The sequence below is a fragment of the Mastigoproctus giganteus genome, chromosome 5 (genome assembly GCF_048544385.1).
Source record: "Mastigoproctus giganteus isolate SK-2022 chromosome 5, ASM4854438v1, whole genome shotgun sequence".
Classification (NCBI taxonomy): domain Eukaryota; kingdom Metazoa; phylum Arthropoda; class Arachnida; order Uropygi; family Thelyphonidae; genus Mastigoproctus; species Mastigoproctus giganteus.
Window position 1 is genome coordinate 166,846,926 of NC_143579.1, and position 22,192 is coordinate 166,869,117.

The 22,192-nt window shown below is 38.7% G+C and overlaps 1 protein-coding gene across 1 annotated transcript in view; it reads left to right on the plus strand.

Annotated features, from left to right (window-relative positions):
* Positions 1–6,891: 6,891 nt before the first annotated feature.
* LOC150085819 (transmembrane and coiled-coil domain-containing protein 6) overlaps positions 6,892–22,192 on the plus strand; it is a 234,285-nt gene continuing 218,984 nt past the window's right edge. The window contains exon 1 of the mRNA XM_090374704.1: positions 6,892–7,017. The gene's annotated coding sequence lies outside the window, so the exon portion shown is untranslated. The remainder of the gene's footprint in view (positions 7,018–22,192) is intronic.

The window sequence follows — 22,192 nt, forward strand, 5'->3', positions numbered from 1 at the left end:
GTGGTGTCGAGTCAGTTTGGTGTGAAATAAGCATTGGGAGATCAAAATTGAGAGTAGGAGTGTGCTATAGGCCTAATGACTCTGATGAGTATAATAAGAAACTGTACAGGGAAATAGAGTGGGCCATAAATCAGAGAGTCTTATAATGGGAAATTTTAATTTCCCAGATATTGACTGGAATTTTGTGGGTTGGTCACTCACACACTTGCAAGGATTTTGTAGATTTATTGGATGATTGTTTTCTACATCAGCATGTTTGGGAGGCAACTAGAGGAGTAATACTCTTGATTTGATTATCAGTGGTGATTCTTCATGCATTAACAACCTGCAGATAAAGGAACCACTAGGTGGCAGTAATCACTGTGTGCTGAAGTGAGATTTCCTGAAAAAGGTAACTACCATCAGGAGTAAAGGGAAGGGTAATTGCTTTCGTAAAGGCGACTACGATGGTTTGAGACAGTATATAAATTCTATACAGTGGGACAAACTGATGATGTTACCAACAGCAAATTCAAAATGGGAAGCATTCAAAGAACTTATCTTGGAAGCTACTAGGCTTTACATACCAACTAAGAAACATTGTTCAAGGTTTAGGCCTAAATGGATGTCAAATGAACTAATGAGACATATGGCAGAGAAGAAAAATGCATGAGATACTTATAAATTAATGAGTGACATGGACAACTATGATAGATATAAGCTGGTCTGTAACCAAGTCACAAAGGAGATTAGGCATGAAAAGGCAGATTATAAGAAATGCTTGGCAAAGGATGCAAAGAAGAACAGAAAAGAGTTCTTTTCCTATGTAAACTCTAAAAGGAAAGGGATGAATCAGATTGGTCCACTTGATACCAATGGTTCAACTGTTGATGCTGCTCAGGTAGCTAACAAAGTAAATGAATATTTTGCATCGACATTCACACATGCGAAGTTATTCAGCGATGGGAATGCCAGAGTTGTATTCAACTCTGGCAGTAAGCTAGATAATCTTGTAATAGCTGAGAGTAAAGTGGAGGAGAAATTGTTGAAGATAAAAACAAGAAAGGCACTTGGGGGTGGATGAGATCTATCCAGTTCCATTAAAGGAGGCAGCAAAGGAAGTAAGCAAACCTTACCCATAATTATAAAAGCTTCCTTGTACCCATAGACTGGAGATGTGCAAATGTAACCCCAATTTACAAAGGAGGATCAAAGGCTGACACAAGTAATTATAGACCTCTGAGTTAACTTCTGTGCCCGGAAAATTAATTGAGGCACTGGTTAAAGAAGCACTGCAGGATCATCTAGACAAGAGTTCAGTTATAGCTCGGACAGAGCATGGTTTTTTTTAAGGGGATGGCTTTTCTGACCAATTCGATTGGATATTGTAATGCAGTCAGAAAAGAACTGGATGCAAGGAATAACTTTGATATTATATACTTGGATCTTAGAAAGGCTTTTGATACTGTTGCACATGGAAGACTGCTTCACAAATTGGAGCAGTTTGGCATTGGAGGCAAATTGCTGCTATGGATAAAGGGGCGGTTGAGTGGGAGAAGACAGAGAGTGGTAATCATTGGCACTGCTCATCGTGCACTTATGTTATTAGTGGAGTCCCTCAGGGTTCGGTATTGGATTGATTATTGTTTTCTGTATTTATAAATGATATTGATGATGGTATATCAAGCTTAATGTCCAAGTTTGTGGACGATACAAAGGTTGGCAGGGTTGTTAAGGACAATTATGACGCTATGCTGCTGCAACGGGATCTGGAAAGGTTGTCCAGATGGGCTGAGATGTGGCAAATGAAGTTTAACATTGACAAATGTAAAGTAATACATATGGGATACAGCAACCCCAGAGCAACGTATCAACTCTCTGGTACTACACTGACAGTGGTAGAGAATGAATGGGACCTGGGGGTAGTTGTGCAGGCAGATATGAAGTTCTCTGTGCAGTGCAGACGGGCTGCAAGGGTAGCTCATTGTGTCTTTTCAATGATATACAGGAATTTTTCTAAGAGGGTTAAGGAGGTGATTATTCCCTTGTATAGGGCAATGGTCAGGCCACACCTTGAGTACTGTGTACAGGTCTGGAGGCCTCATTTCAAGAAGGCTATAGAGCTGCTGGTACGAGTACAGAGAAGGGCTACAAGATTATTGAATAGAACAAAGGGGAGCTCTTACGTAGAAAGGCTGAAGTTTTGCAAATTACAGTGTCTGGAGACTAGGCACCGGCGAGGTGATCTGACAGAGGTTTATAAAGCCTTGAATGGTTTGAGCAGGCTGAATGCTGATGGGATTCTTCCTCGTGCTCAGAATAACCACCTGACTGGGCATAAATTCAAATTGAGGAAAGACAGATGAAGGATAGATGTATGGAAATTTGCCCTTAGCCAGTGGGTAGTTGGTTGGTGGAACAGACTTCCGTCGCTTGTTGGAGAAGTTGATAGCTTAAATAAATTTAAGGCTCAGCTAGACAGGTATTTCGAACGAACGGATGGGTGAAGTGGATGTTTTTTTTTTCGTCTGATGCTGTATAAGCTTGCTTTCTTGCGTGTTATGCCTCTACTAATGCTAATGCTAATATTCTTGCAGCCTTTCTATTTAAGTGTATCCAATCCCTGTAGAAGCAGTCTCTCCTGTTAACAAGCACAGAACAGCGTGAGAAAAATTCTACCCCCTTGAGCCTTGCACAATATCTCCAGGGCAGAATTGATAAACTAGACTCTCATCATATGCTCCCTCGTATCGTGTCTGGGCAGAATTGTAGACACTTTCAAATTCAACTCTAACTCATGGCTTGTTTTCAACAGTGACCTGTTTGTTAAATGATTCTGCCGGTTTCCTATTCTTAATATCATTACTGCCAACGTGTACAACAATATCACCCTTTGTGCCATTAAAAGATATCTGCTCTACAACATCATCAACATTTTTCCCTAGCAGATATATCCTGGTCCTGTTCCATCTATCCTTTTTTGCACAACATGTTCCCTATTTCCCTGATAATAGAGTCACCTACGACAACTATTTCTTTGGGACCAGCGCATTCTGCCTTGGGGGTTGCCCCTGTGTTGCGTGATGTTGAAGTTCAAGCCCTGGAATTTATGTGAGCAGCTGAGAGCTTGATGGGCCCTCCGGGTAAATCCTTCGTGGGCATCCACCCTGTCTTTCAAGCCCTCATATAAGCCTATAAAAATGCTGAATTGGCGCCTGATTCCTCATACCCCTTACATCATGCACACACAAAGACATTCCCCTTGGCAATATCATGTCCCGTTTCTGATTGTCCGCAACCATTAAACAAGCAGTGCATTTCAACAGACTATGATTCAGAGGACAACCACATCCCTCAGTTCTCCCCTGAGCCGCTTCACTTCTATTAGTTTGAGCCTTTTGCTTTGCTGCTCTGGTCTGAGTCATGATATCTATTCAAGATCAATAAAATTACAATACAAAATATAACCCTAGACTTATATTCTAATGCAGTTCCAAGCCTATACTGAATGTCATCATTCTTTTTTTTTTTTTTGTGATTCACTTCTACTTCTCTCAGTAATTCAGAAATTTCTTTTTTTGTCTGGTGCACCATAAGCTTCCTTGCGCCATATGGCTATTAATAATAATGCAGTTATAACACTATAAAAGGTGATTCGCTACCAGTTCGACAAAAATGCAGGAGGTGAGGGGGCACAAAGACGAATCGGAATCACGTAGCATTGCAAGGTCCGAAATGCCTTCGTCATGCGGTAGAGGACGTTGAACGGGAGGTCGCGTGAACAGCGATCCCGCTGGGAGTCAGCATTTGCGAACCGTTTCTGTTGAAGAACCCAAGTAGCAAAAGTCCTCCGGCGTGGACAATCCGCAGGCTCCAATAATTTTACGCGTTGCAGATGGTAGGAACTCATTTGGTTTGTTGACAGTATCCTCCATGCAGTGAATTGGGAAATACCCAATCATTGGCCTATCGCTCGAGTACTCTTACTCGGATTGCCTTCTGCAAGACGTAGGACATTCTCGTCATTGTCTGGCGTCCTCGTCGTTCGCTCTCGATTCATGGTACCTCTCGTGAAACAACCAGTCTCACGTAACCTTCTGTGCACACGTGCGAAAATCGTATTGCGAGGAGCACGCCTGTGCGGGAACGTTCCTGGTACAAGCGCAGAGCGGCGCGCCCGTTACAGTCCGCAGCTCCATACGCGAGGTGCATGTCGGCCAGTTCAACGTTTGAATATTCATCCATCCTACTGCCTCGGGAACTGGTTCGCAAATGCTGCTTCCAGCGGGATCGCTGTTCACGCGACCTCCTGCTCAACGTCATCTACCGCATGACAAAGGCATTTCGGACCCTGCAATGCTATGTGATTCCGATTCATCTTTGTGCCCCTTACACCTCCTGCAACTTTGTCGCTCTGGTAGTGAATCTTCCTGTATATATGTATTTCGGTATCGAATATTATCTCCGCGTTACGTTATATGACTTTCTTATCTCTTGTCAACTTATACGTATTAATTTATGATGTTACGTTTATAAAAACTAGGTCGGTATATTTATTTAGTTAAAAAAGTAGAATTCAATTGACAATGATATTTAATAAGATTAGTTAATTTTACTGATTAATTGATACTACTATACTCGCCATCTAGTTTTCCGTTAAACTTTACGCCACAGAGGAATTAGCTACACGTGTCAATTCGCTGAATGACATCCAGGCCTCGCATAACGGGAGTTCGATTAACGCGCGTTTCAGTTACCGCTATTTGAAAAAATTATACCACTTTTCACTTTACACGATGCAAATTTCCAGTTAACGCGATTTTTTTTTTTTATGCGATAGTTGAAAAAGATTTGAACCACGCGTTAAGCTTACCGCGCTTCAAACGGGCAACCAACAAACGTTTGCCTGTTGCCCGCCTCAGTGTGTTCCATCCACAATCGGAAAGAGATGTGTTACTTGTTTGTCTCCCGCTAATAAAGTCAATGTAGACTTACATTTAAAAATTCAAATTTTTAAATGAACCAGATGAAAATGTTACCGCGAAGGAGATAACGGTAAAAGAACTAGATGAAATCTTTCGTATCGTAGAGAACCTCAAACAAAAGGTTTGAGGTTGTATGCGATATTTATTTCGCCAGGACACAGAGAAGATTGTTGTCGGCTATCGGAAATTGATTGATGAAAAGAGAAAGTCAACACTGTTCAAATATATCCGCAACAGTCATTTCTTCATTGCATATTTTATGTCACAGGTTCCTAAACTTTCTCGGTTCATGGCGCCCTTAGTGTCTCAGTAATTTTTTCACGGCGCACCCAGACCAAAAGAAATACCTAACAGTTCTGTTTAGTAGTTAGGGCCAAACAACTTATTAAGAAATGTTGAAACTGTGAACTACTTCAAGCTGGTGGTTCGCGCGGTATCCGACAGATGTCGAGTATCCCTGTGTTTCCCTCGAAAATTTAAAATATTCCGCGGCGCACAGTTTGGGAACCGCTGTTTTATGCAATAAACACTTAATTCCATAATTATTTTCATTATCATTTAGCATTAGTAGAGGCATTTGATCCAGAAAGCAAGCTTATGCAGCATCAGCCGAAAAAAAAAAAAAAAAAAAAACACTTCCACTACACCCCTCTGTTCGTTCGAAATACCTGTCCAGCTGAGCCTTAAACTTATTTAAGCTATCAACCTCCACGACAAGGGATGGAAGTCTGTTCCGCCAACCAACCACTCGCTGGCTAAAGGCAAATTTCCGCATGTCTGTCCTACATCTGTCTTTCCTCAATTTGAATTTATGCCCTCTCAGGTGATTATTCTGAGCAAGAGGAAGAATCCCATCAGCATTGAGCATGCTCAAACCATTCAATGCTTTATACACCTCTATCAGATCACCTCGCTGGTGCCTAGTCTCCAGACACTGTAATTTGCAAAACTTAAGCCTTTCTTCGTAAGAGCACCCCTTTGTTCCATTCACTAATCTTGTTGCCCTTCTCTGTACTCGTTCCAGCAGCTCTACATCCTTCTTGAAATGAGGCCTCCAGACCTGTATACAGTACTCTAAGTGTGGCCTGACCATTGCCTTATACAAGGGAATAATCACCTCCTTATCCCTGCTAGAAAAATTCCTATATATCATTGTCAATACACCATGAGCTACTCTTGCAGCCCATCTGCACTGCTCAGAGAACTTCATATCTGCCTGCACAACCACCCCCAAGTCCCTTTCATTCTCTACCACTGTCAGTGTAGTACCACAGAGTTGATACCTTGCTCTGGGGTTGCTGTTTCCGATGTGTAGTACTTTACATTTGTCAATGTTAAACTTCATTTGCCACCTCTCAGCCCATCTGCTCAACCTTTCCAGATCCTGTTGCAGCAGCATAGTGTCAGTAGTGTCCTTGACAGGATCTGGAAAGATTGAGCAGATGGGCTGAGAGGTTGGAAATGAAGTTTAACATTGTATATAGAGTTAAAAGTATTTTTAAAATTCTTTATAGACATATTGGTTATTATATTCGATTAACTCGTTTCCGTTTTGCGCGATGCGCTCGCGAGACAAATTAATCGAGGCCAGCCTGTACTCCCATCGCCCCCAATTTCGGACCTATAAACTAACGCGGCCATCAAAATCCACAGAGTGCTAACGCGCATGCCCATTGTTAATAAAATTTGAACTGGTTTGGAAAGATTAATTCGTTGAGCGTAGCGTGTTCATTTTTCTTTGCATTTTGGTTACTATTATTAATTATTTGTGTATTATTTTTGGTGTATCGTATTATTAGCGTAGCGAATTGATTTTTCATTGCATTTCGGTTACTATCATAATTATTATTATTAGCGTAGCGAGTTCATTTTTCATTGCACTTTGGTTACTATCATTATAATTATTTTTGTGCATTATTATTATTTTTTTTTTGTATTTGTCTGCTGACATTATGAACGAGAAGTGCCACTCATACAGACGTTATGAAGAGAAGTGCTTCTCATGTAATAAATCTGTAGTGCGATTATACTGATTTCCGAAAGAACATTTAAGGTAATTTTTCATAATTGATAGAACCAGGAAATATTTAATGAAATGTAAAAAAAAAAAAAAAAAAAAAACACTACTGAATAGCTAATTATTAACTAATTCCAAACTTTTTACATTAATTGATATGAATAAGAGGTAAGCATCAGCCATTATAAATCCACTGCAGGATGGAAGCCTCCTCAAACAATTCATATTGAGAGAAATGGACCATAACCTGCTATGCACTGGTTAGCAGATCAACCACATTTAGCAGACAGGGACTTGAACTGCAGTTTACTCAGTGTGTGCTACTGCACTTCCAACCACTCAGCCACATTAATATGAATAGTGTATTAATATTAATCAAAGTAATGGTTTATCAAATAATTTGAATTTATAGATGTAAAGGCATAATTGGGTTGGGGAGTTTACTCTTCTCTTATAAAATGTGCAGTTCTATATACTGTATATGCCATTCCTGCTCATTAACTTTATTATCATCCATGGTTTTGACTGTTTTTTTTTCTGGGTGACTGGCTGAATAATGCTAGACTTGTGGAGCTCATCTTTATGATTGGTGTTTTACAAGCACTGAAAGGGAAAACCTTATCAAATTTGCCTGGCCAAATACTGAGTTTCTCTTTCAACTGATTGTGAGGCATTCAGTCCATGTTTTTCAGCCATGCCCAAGGCTTTTGCTTTTAATGCTTACCCTCAAAGCCCAAGTACTTCTAAGTTATTGAAAAGGAAGCTCAATTTACTAAGCAGAAAAACCCTGAAGCATTTAATGTTGAGCACTGCTAATCAGCCAGGATTCTGTCCTGTTTTGCTGAATTGTTTAAGAAAGCAAATAACAGCTATGCAGGAAAAAGACAAACTGTGTATGCAATGAATAAACAAAGTGCATTATCTAATTGTGAAAATGATGATGCTGCTGTTCTTCTTGGCCTCTTAAACCATACTGATACTTTGCTTGAATTGGTTCAGCAGGTTGCTAGTGAGCCAGTAAGTCTCACTGACAACATGAAAGAGTCAGAATCAACGAAGTACAGTGAGGATATGGATATTTCTAATGAAAATGTACTGGCATACATCTCAGGTTACCTAGCCAGAAATATTTTTAAGAGCAACAATTGTGAAACATGTAAAAATTTACTATTAGGCCCATAAGATCTGATATTGAAAAAATGTTGTATTTTAAAGATTTTAATGTGAGGGGTATGGATTGAAATGGCCATCAAAGGAATTGTTGAATACAATGATATGTTTATCAAATATCTTATTTTCTAAAGTTGATTTGGTATTTCATAAGGAAGATTTTGGAAAACATGTTTGTGATAAAACATGTTTTATTGGCCTTGAGTGGATTGGGAACCACAAAGATAAAATGCAAAAAGTGCTTATTTAGTATTTCTTGAAAATTATGTTAAAGTGAAAAGTGTGAACTTGGCTTACTGGTCTAGTCCAGCATCAAAATCCCTTAAAAATATGTTAAACACATGTAGCTGGGAAATGTTAAACATGTGCTGTGAAACTAGAGGGAAAAATTGTGTCATGAATTTTTTTTTATTAGAGATCATTTGTATCAAAGCAATATTAACTGACTATTCTGAACTACATAAAACATGACAAATCCACAAATAAGATACAATTTCATTTCACTTGGATGGAATTCTATTGTCTGAACTCCAAACCACTGAGGTGTCTTCTTCTGGCTTTCAGAGACATTCTAAAGTAATCTTCAGAATGTCTCCGAAAGCCAGACCTTAAGATTATTGTAAATACGAAAAATATCTGTTCCTTTTTATTGGGAAAAAAAAAAAAAAAAAGTTTAAAAAAAGGGTCTGATATTGTTGAAGATGACTGTTCTCACTTGTTTTAGTCTAGTGAACAAGAAAGTCTTAAGCATGTTTCAGAGTCTTTATCATGTATCTTTCTTACAACTCCAGTATGAAAATTATCTGAATTTTGATGCTGGAGTTTTAAGAAAGAATGATTTTTGTATTTGCAAAGGAAGCAAAGCTTATCTCTCAGTAACAGCATATCATAGCATCTTTACAGTTTATGAAATCAAGGATTGTATTGAAGACCCTAACACAGTGCTTTATTATTATTAATATATTTGTGTATGTTGCTTGTACTGAGCATATGTCTTGCTTTTAATTTTATGACAAATCAATATGCTTTTTTTATATATATATTACAGGACAGTTCATGAGATGATATTACTATTTCAATTTACAGAATACAACATATAATCCAAATCTTTCATACATAATGAGAAACTTTATAAATTAAAGGAATTTTAATAATAAAGTGTGAAGTTTGTCCTTTTTTTTTGGTGTAAAGCTAACTCAGATAAAGTGATCTAAATGAAAGAATGCTAAATTTTGTTAAATAAAATAACTAACTCAGCAATAAAACAGTCAATTTAGTCACATAATTGTATTCCAATTTTTCACTGATTCCAGATTCTTTTTATTTTTGTGTAATATATCAAAAAAAAAAAAATATATATATATATTAGCTGCAATAGTTAGCAGCTATATGATGCAGTGTTCATTTCATAGGATGCCATAACAAAAGTAATACATAAATAAAGGAAAAGAATTAAATTAAAAATCTGAAAACAAGTAAATTACCATGTGCATACTTGAGAAATTAATTTAAATTATAAGAAAGGAGAAAAAAAGGGGGGGGGGGAAGAAAAAGTTGGTGGGGGGAAAACAGAGGAGGAAGAAAATGCCTGCTTTCAGTGTTACCACAAGGCTATTATAACTTAATTTAAGCTTGCTGATATTTTTACTTATGTTATTCTACCGTCTTTTACAATGTCTTTTTTTTTTTTTTATATTTAAACAACTAATTGTGAATATTTCATACTAATAATTGGTGCATTGATATATTGTCCATCGAAATTACAAAGCTGTAGAAAATTCTGCACGCACTCTTCGAGCCTGTTTCTTAGGTCCGAAATTGGTGGCGCCACTTTCTATGCATTTTAATGTGTAACCGGAATTAACATTATCGTCTGAGATACACTCTGTATAATATGGCGCTGGCAGCCCTTATGCCACTACTCCCATTCCACTGCGCCTTTTTTTTTTTTCTTTTCTATTTTTTGTTAAACAAAATTTGCATGTTTAGACTTGTTGGCTGAGTCAGTCTTATTCGTCATTTATTCCAACTTGATTTTCCTGAACCTTACTACTGAAACATTTTTCTTTTACTGCTACTATGTACACTCTGTATCTTTCTATCTATCGGAGTAGTAAGATACTCTGTATTTTACTACTCTGATAGATAGTAAGATACACTCTGTGCTTTACGCTATCTAGTATTATTGCAAGAAAGCATGGGTGTAAAGCAACAGTTGAAAAAAAAAAAAAAAAAAAAAAAAAAAGCAACGACGACAGTTTACTGGTAAAAATGCATTTGACTGGGACAAGCAGACGACTAAACGTGAAACTATGTACATTTGATAAAGGCAAGGGGTTAGTGACGGGAACATTGATTTGCAGAAAGAGGCCACATGTCGCTTTTGCTCTTCTCCGGGCAAGGCGGTCTTTTTAGAGGATGTCACGTGACATCGCTATATCGGAGCTAGTTTAAAATTTACAATAGGGTACCCCTACCTTTTAAACAACTAACAAAAATTAACACCCCATACAACCACTGATTCTTCTCTTCCGTACATTACTAGGCGATTTCATGATCATTAGCAATGATAATTTCTCACGCACCTCAATAAAAATGACTTTTTTTATGGGGGCAGCAAACTCTTTTTTGTAGGGGCCTGCAGCCCCCATACCCCTGCTGCTATAAAGACAACCTGATACTAACAACTGATATAGTTACTGAAAGGAAAAAAGAAACAACTTAAAAAAAAAAAAAAAAAAACTTACCTCATCAGTTTGCATGCTGGCTGATACACTTCATGAAACGTCCACACTGAAAATGCTTGTATTCCGCAGCTATCAAATTCACACTCGGACACCATTCAATTACAGTCTTACCTCCATCTTTTCTGAACCATCAATACGGAATAACAGTATTATACAATAATTGAGGGCAGCATGACGATGACTAAACAACAGCACGATAATTTCGCATTTCCCACTAAAATCTCATAGCCATCTTTTTGCAAACCATCAACAAGGAATAATAATAATAACACACAATAACTGAAGGCAGCAGAGCAGCATGATGACGACTAACCAACAGCATGATAATTTTGCACTTCCCGTTAAAATCCAATCAAAAGATCAGAAACCTATGTTCTGGAGAACAGTGGGGGAAAGCAGTAAATGGGAGGAGTCTCCACCGGCCAGTCCGTACTTTCTTTCTCTTCTTCTAGCCAATAGTCTGGAGTGCACAAACATCAAGTCATAGTTTCACATTCAGTTGTCCACTTGCTCAGTAAATGCATTCTAATATCCATTGTCTAAAGGCAAACTTCCACATATATTCTGCAACCATACTTCATCAATTTGAATTTGTGCCCCTCGTGTGTAGTCTGAGAAAGAGGAAGAATCCTATCAGCATTGAGCTTTCTCAATTCATATGAAGCTTTAAACACCTCAACCTCATCACCTTGCAGCTGCCTATTACAGAGACACTACAATTTGAATAACTGAAGGACTTCTGTGTCGTCTCTTCACTGATCTGGTTGCCCTTTCCAGCGGATCTACATCACTTCTTAAAGTGAGGCTTCCTAATGTGTATGCAGTACTCAAGATGTGTCTTGACAATTGCCTTATATGGGATAATTGTCTCCTTGTACTTAGCAAGTACAAGTCAATGCTGAAAAAAAGCCGTGAGTTAGGGTTGAATTTGAAAGTGTCTGCAATTCTGGCCAGTCACGATAGGACAGAGTATATGATGAGAGCCTTGTTGATCAATTCGGCCCTGGGGAGATTGTGCAAGGCTCAACGGGTAGAATTTTTCTCAGCCTGGTCTGTGCTTGTTAACAGGAGAGACTGCTTCTACAGGGATGGGATACACTTAAATAGAAAGGGTGCAAGAATATTTGCTGAAACTATCGAGAAAGAGTTAGGTGGGTCGGAGAACTGCTAGCTTGGGGGGATACACAGACTAATAGATTAACAGTAGCTGTTGGCAGAGGTAAAAGTAATTCTTGCACTACTTCTATTGAAATGCAATTGAGCTGCAGCCTGGAAAGCAAGGCAATGGGGATTTCCAGGACTGCTGGGAGTCATAGTGGAACAAGTAAATACATGGGTGATAGAGTAACTAAGAGCAGAAACAGGTCCATGTATACTTGCATGTACACTAATGCTAAGAGTATAGTTAATAAATTCGATGAGCTTGAAGTGCTAGTCAAGACATTAAAGGCAGATATAGTCACACAGACATAAGCAGTGCAGAAATGGAATTTGGGGAGTACAATGTGTACAGAAAGGATAGACAGGACAAAAAAGGAGGAGGGGTTATGCTGTTAGTTAAGAAACATATAAAATCTAAGGAAGTGCATCCAATTGATATTGGTGGACAATGCAATGTTGAGTCTGTTTGGTGTGACATAAGCACTGAGAAAGGAAAAATGAGAGTAGGTGTGTGTGTTATAGGTCAAATGAATCTGATGAGTATAATGAGCAATTCTACAGAGAAATACAGTGGGCCAGTAAATCAGAGTGTCTTTTAATGGGGGATTTTAATTTCTCAGAGATTGGCTGGAATTTGTGGGGTGGTCATTCACACACTAGCAAGGCTTTTGTGGATTTATTGGATGATTGTTTTCTACAGCAGCATGTTTGGGAGGCAACTTGGGCATGCATTAAGAATTTACAGATAAAGGAACCACTAGGTGGCAGTGATCACAGTGTGCTGAAATGGGATTTACTCAAAGAGGTAACTACCATCAAGGGTAAAGGGAAGGGTTTTTGCTTTCGTAAAGGTGACTACGGTGGTCTGAGACAGTATTTCATTTCTGTATGGTGGGACAAACTGATGATGTTACCAACAGCAAATTCAAAATGGGAAGCATTCAAAGAATTAATTTTGGAAGCTACTAGGCTTTTCATACCAACAAAGAAATATTGTTCAAGATTTAGGCCTAAATGGATGTCAGATGAACTAATTAGACATGTGACAGAGAAGAAAAATGCATGGGATACATATAACTTAACATGTGCCACAGAAGCCTGTGATAGATATAAGCTGGTCTGTAACCAAGTTACAAAGGAGGTTAGGCAGGCGAAGGCAGATTACGAGAAATCTTTGGCAAAGGATGCAAAGAAAAACAGAAAGAGTTCTTTATTATGTAAACTCTATAAGGAAGGGGATGAATCAGATTGGTCCACGATATCGATGGGTCAACTGTTGATGATCCTGCTCAGGTAGCTAATAAACCAAATGAATATTTTGTCTCTACATTCACACATGAGGAGTTATTCAGGGAGGGGAATGCCAGAGGTGTATTCAACTCTTGCAGTAAGCCAGATAATCTTGTAATAACTGAGAGTAAAGTGGAGGAAAAATTGTTGAAGATACACATAAGAAAGGCACCTGGGGTGGATGGAATCTATCCAGTTATATTAAAGGAGGCGGCAAAGGAAGGAAGTACGCAAACCCTTAGCCATAATTATGGACTGGAGATGGTCACATTTGCACATGGACTGGAGATGTGCAAATGTGACCTGAATCCACAAAAAGAAGGATCAAAGGGAGTCACAGGTAATTATAGACCTGTTAGTTTAACTTCTGTTCCGAGAGAAATTAATGGTGGCACTGGTTAAAGAAGCATTGCATGATCAACTAGAGAAGACTTCAGTTATAGCTGGGACACAGCATGGGTTTGTTAAGGGGAAGTCTTGTCTGACAAATTTGATTGGATACTATGATGTAGTTACAAAGGAACTGGATGCAAAGAATAACTTTGATATCATATATTTGGATTTTAGAAAGGCCTTTGATACTGTTGCGCATGGTAGACTGCTGCACAAATTGGAGCAGTGTGGCATTGGAGGCAAATTGCTGCTATGGACAAAGGGATGATTGAGTGGGAGAAGGCAGAGTGGTAATCAATGGACACTGCTCTTCATGGACTAATATTATTAGTGGAGTCCCTCAGGATTCAATGTTGGGTCCATTGTTTTCTGTATTTATAAATGATATTGATGATGGTATATCAGGCTTAATATCCAGGTTTGCAGATGATACAAAGTTGGCAGGGTTGTTAATGAAACTAATGACACTGCTGCAACAGGATCTAGAAAAGTTGAGCAGATGGGTGAGAGGTAGCAAATGAAGTTTAACATTGACAAATGTAAAGTACTACATATGGGAAGCAGTAATCCCAGAGTAACGTAACAACTCTGTGGTACGACACTGAGAGTTGTAGAGAATGAAAAGGACATGGGGTAATTGTGCAGGCAGATATGAAGTTTTGTGAGCAGTGCAGATGGTCTGCAAGAGTAGCTCATGGTATCTTGTCAATGATATACAGGAATTTTTCTATCAGGTATAAGGAGGTGATTATCTCCTTGTATAAGGCAATGGTCAGGCCACACCTTGAGTACTGTATACAGGTCTGGAAGTCTCATTTTAAGAAGGATGTAGAGCTGTTGGAACGGGTACAGAGAAATGCAACAAGATTAGTGAACAGAACAAAGGGTTGCTCTTATGAAGAAAAGCTTAAGTTTTGCAAATTACAATGTCTGGAGACTAGGCACCTGCCAGGTGAACTGATTGAGGTATATAAAGCTTTGAATGGTTTGAGCATGCTCAATGCTGATGGGATTTTTTCTCTTGCTTAGAATAATCGCCTGAGAGGCGATTATTCTAAGCAAGAGGCATAAATTGAAATTTCAATTTATGCTTGAGAGGCATAAATTGAAATTGAGGAAAGAGAGTTGTAGTATAGATGTGCGGAAGTGTGCCTTTAGCCAGCGGGTGGTTGATTGCTGGAACAAACTTTCATCCGTCGTTGTAGAAGTCGATAGCTTAAATAGATTCAAGGCAGAACTTGAGAAACATTTGGAGAGAGGGGATGGGTGAAATAAGGGTTTTTTTTTTTTGGCTGATGCTATATAAGCTTGCTTTCTTGCATCATGTGCTAATGCTAATTATATCTATCAGCAAAATTCCAGACCAAACCCCATGAGCTGTTTTGGCAGCCTGTCCGCATTCCTCAGAGAATTTCATATCTGACTGCAAATTACCCCCAGATCATTTTCATTTGCCGGTACCCTGAGTGTAGTACCACACAGTTGGTGCATTACTGGTATACTGCAACCCAATATGCAATACTTTGCATTTATCAATGTTAAACTTCAGTTTCCAGTTCTCAGTCCATCTGCCCAACTTTTCTAGATCCTGTTGCAGTGGCATACTATCGTTACCGTCAATAACCAGCTTGCAAACCTTTGTATCATGTGCAAATTTGGACATGAAGCCTGATATGCCTTCATCAGTGACATTGATAAATATAGAAAATAACAGTGGGCCAACACCTTATCTTGGAGGACTTTACTAATAACATTAGTTCACAAACAGCAGTGTATATTGATTAACACACTGTCTTCACCCACTCAACCATCCCTTTATCCATAGCAGGCAATTTATCCTTAATGCCACACTGGTCCAATTTGCACAACAGTTGTTTATGTGCAATAGTATTACTAAAGATTTCTTGAAATCCATGTATATGATATCAAAATTTTTTTTGCTTCCAGTTCCTTTGTGACCACATCATATTATCCAATCAAATCAGTCAAAGAAGATTTCCCCTCAAGACACCCATGCTGCATCTGAAATATAATTGCACTGTTGTCAACATGATCCTGCATTACTTCTTTTACCAGTGACTCCATTATTTTCTCGGGAAAAGGAGTTAAACTAACAGGTCTTTAATTACCCATGTCACCCTTTGATCCCCCTCCTCCCCCCAGTGAACAGGGCCTATCTTTGGAGTATTTGGGCCCTAGACAGAATATTTTCAAGGCTCCTACACCCTACTTTAATAATAAAAAAAAAAAAATTAACACTTTAATCCAAAATTTGGATTATAGTTAATATAAAAATGTAAAGCAAAAAATTTGCATATATGCACATATTTCTAAGAGTAAAAATTAAGTATGTAATACACAACACAATACTTATATATTCTAATAAAACATATATTTTTGCTATCAAAATCAGGTACAAGTATAAATATTTAAAAATTTTTTTATTTGAAAATTTTATAAGGAACACAATTGCTAATTCTTGTTAAGTTACTGGAGATCATTGATTTTGGCTGTGTCCATTGCCTTTATGGGCCCTAGTTTGCCTAGACCTAAGATAGGCTCTGCTTGTAAATTAGGTATACATTCGTCCATCTTCATTCCTTGGGGACCTTCTCTGAATCCAAGGATGCTCTCATAATTATTGCTATGGTAATTGTTTGCCGCCTTCCTTAATATAATTGGATAGATCGCATGCAACCGTGGTGCTTTTCTTATGTTCATCTTCAACAATTTCTCTTCCACTTTCCTCTTAGTTATTACAAAATCATTTAGCTCCCTGTTAAGAGTTTGATAAACTTCTGGCATACCCTTCCCTAAAGAATTCCTCACGTGTGAATATAGATGCAGAATACTCATTCAATTTATCAGCAACCTGAGCAGTATCATCAACAGTATACACATCGATATCCACTGGACCAATTTCCCCCCTTCCTTCTACCATTTATGTAAAGAAAGAAATCTTGCTGGTTTTCTTTGCATCCTTTGCCAAAGATTTCTTAATAATCTACCTTTGCATGCCTGACCTTCTTTGTGACTTGATTACAGACTAGTTTATAACTACCATAGGTGTCTGTGTTGCCTGATAATTTATTTGCATCCCATGCATTTTCCTTCTCTGCCATGAGTCTCATCAGTTCCTCTAACATTCATTTAGGCCTATACATTGAAGAGTATTTCTTAGTTGGTATGAAAGGGTTAGTTGCTTCCATGATTTATTCCTTGAATTCTTCCCATTTAGAATATGATGATGGTAACATCATGAGTCAATCCCACTGTAGAGAATTTAAAAACTATCTGAGACTGAGACCACTGTAGTCACTTTTATGAAAGCAAAACCCTTCCTTTACCTTTGATGGTAGTTACATCTTTCAATAAATCCAAAATCAACACACACCGTGACCACTGCCAACTAGTGGGTCTTTTATCTACATATTCTTAATGCATGAATAGTCACTGTTGATAATCAGATGAAGAGTATTACTGCCTCTTGTTGTCTCTTTAACATGCTGCTGTAGAAAACAGTCATGCAATAAATCCACAAAAGTCTTGTTAGCATGTGAGTGACCAACCCACAGGTTCCAATCAATATCTGGAAAGTTATAAACTTGCATTATAAGATTTACTGGCTTACTTGTATTTCTGTGTTCAGTTAATTGCTATACTCATCAAAGTCATTAACCTCAGAGGCTCACATCTAGTGAGTATGGGCTTGGTGCACCGAGGGTCCTGAGCTGGATGTCATCATTTTTTTTTGGGTGGTGCAGCAACTAAAAGCCTCAGGCTTCCTTGCACCATAATAATAATAATAATAATTAGGCCTATAACACACACACACACACACACACACACACACACACACACACACACACACACACACACACACACACACACACACACACACTCCTACTCACAGACCTGGTTTCCCAATGTTTATGTTGCACTAAACGTACTCACCATTGCACTTCTCATCCAAGTCAGCTGGATGCACTGCCTTAGATTTTGTGTGTTTCTTAATTAAGAACATAACTCTCCCCTCCCGCCTATCCTGTCTGTCCTTTCTGTATACATTGTAAGCTCAATATTTAAATTCTGCATCCCTTATATTTTAGTGGCATCACATCTCTGATTTCCCAACAGTCTGAATTTGATGACTTGACCAGCAATTCAAACTCATCAGTTTTATTAACTATGCTCCCAGCATTGGTGTGCACAAAAATATACATGCACCTGTTCTTATTTACATGAAACAAGTAAATACATGGGTGGGCTGCGCTAGTTTCCTTAACATAGCCAATGTATTTACTTGTTTCATGGCTCCCAGCAGTCCTTGAAATCCCTTGCACCTTGCTTTCAAGGCTCCTTCTCGCAGTGGCGGACTGGGTCTAAAAACATTGGTTGCCAGGAGACAAAGGGGGCCCACCCACAACTGTTATATTTTCAAGCTACTAAAAGGTCATTTTAACATTTTTAACATACTGTCTAATGTTGTTGCAAGGGGACCCACTTGCCATCGGGCAAGCTGACACCCTGACCAGTCCGCCACTGACTGCTTGTTCCAATAGAAGTAGTGCAAGAATCATTTTCACTTCAGCCTGCAGTTATTGTTAATCTATTAGCTTGTTTATTCTCCCCCCAAGCTAGCAGTTTTCTGACCCACCTAACATTGCTACGATAGCATCAGCAAACATTCTTGCACCCTTTCTGTTTATGTGTCCCATTCCTATAGAAGTCTCTCTGTTGTTAAGAGGCACAGATCCTGCTGTGAAAAATTGTAGCCATTAGCCTTGCACAATCTCTCCAGAGCCAAATTGGTTGACAAGGCAATATATACTCCCTCCTATTGTGTCTGGGCAGGATTGCAGTGTTTAAATTTAATTCAAACCTGTTACTTTTTTCCACCATTGCCCTGCACTTGATAAGTAGGTCTGCAGAACTGTTACTCTGAATGTCATTAGTGCCAATGTGTAGAGGAATATCATCTTTAGTGTTCTTAATTTGCATCTTGATTTTGTTGTCAGGGGTGATCCAGGTTAGAGCAGAAGGAGTTGTTGCCCCCTTAACCAATTAGGAAATTTTTTTCTACTACATGATGATTAAGGCTTAATGATTTCCCACTTTGGGGGTTACTGCTCTTATATTCACCATTCTTCTCCACTGGGTGGAAAAGGCCTGGATCTGAAACCCATTAATGGCATGAACTCTTGTGGGCTTTTTCCACTCTACTGTAGTAGTCAGAGGTGTGGGTGCAATAGTCTCCTTCGGAGAATTTTTTTTTTTGTCCTGTAAAGCAGACAAATTGACTAGAGAACACATAATTTATAGACATAATACATATGGTGTTGATGAGGTAATTCTTGGTTGGCCTTAAATGTGACATTTTTTAAAATATTTTTTAGTGATTATCTACCCAGAACAGTGCTTTAGCTATCCCTTTAGGAAATATAGGGATTACTGTCTATCAACTCTGATTCAAAACAACATTATAATTGGCAAAAAATCACCTGCTTCATCTGAAATCATTTACAAATATTTATTACATATTGAAAGATAAGAAAATGTATATTACATATTCACAAACACACAGCGATCCCTGCTTTATGTTATGCACAGGACTGAGTTGCATAAATTCGGGTACTGTAAACTTTCTGTTCTTGTAATGATGTCAACAGTCAGAGTCTATAACTGTGTTAGAAGAAATAATGAAGAAGCGACCTTTTGATTTTAAAACATTTGGCTCGTTAGTCTAATATATGGTATTGATGCTGATAGAAAGGTAAAAACTTGCTCATAAAGCATTTATCAGCTATATTGGACTTGAGCATTAGCATTAGTAGAGGCACATGATGCAAGAAAGCAAGCTTATGCAGCATCAGCCAAAAAAAAAACTCCCATTTCACCCCCCTGTTCATTCCAAATACCTGTCCTGAAAAGTAAACCTTGAAAAGTATTTTTTGGTATGAAAAGCCTAGCAGTTTCCAAATTCTAAATGGGAAGCATTCCTTGAAAGCTTCCAAAGTGGAAAAACCTTGGGTGGTGCATTATGGCCACAGAAGCCGCTGCGCCAACAACTAACAAAAAAAAAAAAAAAAAAAAAAAACACTGTATAAAATACAAAAATTGTCTGAGACCACCATCGCAACCTGTATGAAAGCAAAAATCCTCTGCTTTCTGTAAATTCTACATCAATACACTGTGATCACTGCCACAAAGTGTCTTTATCTGCAGCTTATTAATGCACGAATAATCACTGCTGATAATCAGATCAAGTGTATTTCTCCCTCTGGTAGCTCTTGAACCTGCTGCTATAGAAAACAATTATCCAATAAATCCACAAAAGTCCTGCTATTGTGCGAGTGGCCACCCAAAGTTCCAGTTAAAATCCTCCATTGTACGACATTCTGATTTACTGGCCTGCTCTATTTCTCTGTACTTGTCCATCATTAGGCCTATAACACACTCCTACACATTTTGCTTTTCCAGTGCTTATCACACCAACAGACTCAACATTACACTGTCCATCCATGTCAACTGGATTGCTTCATTGATTGAATGAAGACTTCTTGGCACAAGTGCTACTACAGCTAAACTGTGCCTGCAACGTTGTCAATTAATCACCCCAGGGGCTCACATCTTGTGAGTATAGGCTTGGCACACCCAGGGTCCTGAGCTGGATATTATCATTCTTCTCTTTCTTGGTGATTCCTTTCTACTTTTGACTCTCTCTTTCTCTCTCTCTCTCTCTCTCAGGGAAATTGTCGGGAATTTTTTTTTGGCTGGCGCAGCATAAACCTCAGGCTTCGTAGCACCATATGGCTAATAATAATAATAATTGGATGTGCTGCCTTAGATTTTATGTGTTTCTTAACTAATAGCATAACCACTTTTCCCTTGCTATCTTTTCTGTACGTATTGTGCTCCTTAAATTCCAATTCTGCGTTATATATATATCTGCACATCTCTGATATACCAACAATATCTGCCTTTGATATCTTGACCAGCAATTCAAATTCATCAAATTTATTTACTATACTCCTAGGATTAGTGTATATACCAGTATACACGAACCTGTTCTTACTCTTTGTTACCCAAACACAGCCCATATATTTACTTGTTCCATGGTGACTCTCAGCAGTTCTTGAAATCCCCAGTGACTTGCTTTCCAGGCTACTGCTCATTCCAATAGAAGCAGTGCAAGAATCATTTTCACCTTTGCCTGCGGCTACCGTTAATCTATTAGTCTGTCTATCCTGCCAAGCCAGCAGTTTTCCGACCCACATTACATTGCCTTGATAGCATCAGCAGATATTCTCGCACCCTTTCTGCTTAAATGTATACCATCGTCGAAACAGTCTCTTCATTCTTGTTAACAAGCATGCTGAGAAAAATTCTACCCCATGACCCTTGCACAATCTCCAGGGCAGAATTGATTGACAAGGCTCTCATCATATACTCCCTCCTATTGTATTTGAGCAGAATTGCAGACACTTTCAAATTGAATCCTAACTTGTGACATTTTTACTACATTGACCTGTAGTTATTAAGGAAGTCCACAGATGGCCTACTTTTAATGTTATTAGTGCCAATGTGTACAACAAAGATGATATCTGCTCCACAATGTTATCAACTTTTGCTCCTGGCAGACATACCCTGGTTCTATTCCTTCCATCTGTCGTTCTGATAGACTGTAAAAAATAATAAAGGACCCAACACTGAGCCCTGAGGGACTCCACTAATAACATTAGTCCACGATGAGCAGTGTCCATTGATTACCACTCTCTGTCTTCTCCCCCTCAACCACCCCTTTATCCATAGCAGCAATTTGCCTCCAATGCCACACTGCTCCAATTTGTGCAGCAGTCTTCCATGTGCAACAGTATCAAAAGCCTTTCTAAGATCCAAGTATATAATATCAAAGTTATTCCCTGCATCCAGTTCTTTTGTGACTGCATCATAGTATCCAATCAAATTGGTCAGGCAAGACTTACCCTTAACAAAACCATGCTGTGTCCTAGCTATAACTGAAGTCTTGTCTAGATGATCCTGCAGTGCTTCTTTAACCAGTGCCTCCATTAATTTTCCGGGATCAGAAGTTAAACTCACAGGTCTATAATTACTTGTGTCAGCCTTTGATTCCCCCTTTGTGAATTGGGGTCACATTTGCACATCTCCAGTCCATGGGTACTTCCCCTGAGTCCAAGGAAGCTCTCATAATTATGGCTAAGGGTTTGCTTACTTCCTTTGCTGCCTCTTTTAATATAACTGGATAGATCCCATCCACCGCAGGTGCCTTTCTTGTGTTTATCTTCAACAATTTCTCCTCCACTTTGCTCTCAGTTATTACAAGATTCTCTAGCTTACTGCTAGAGTTGAATACACCTCTGGCATTCCCCTCGCTGAATAACTCCTCATGTGTGAATGTCGATGCAAAATATTCATTTAGTTCGTTAGCT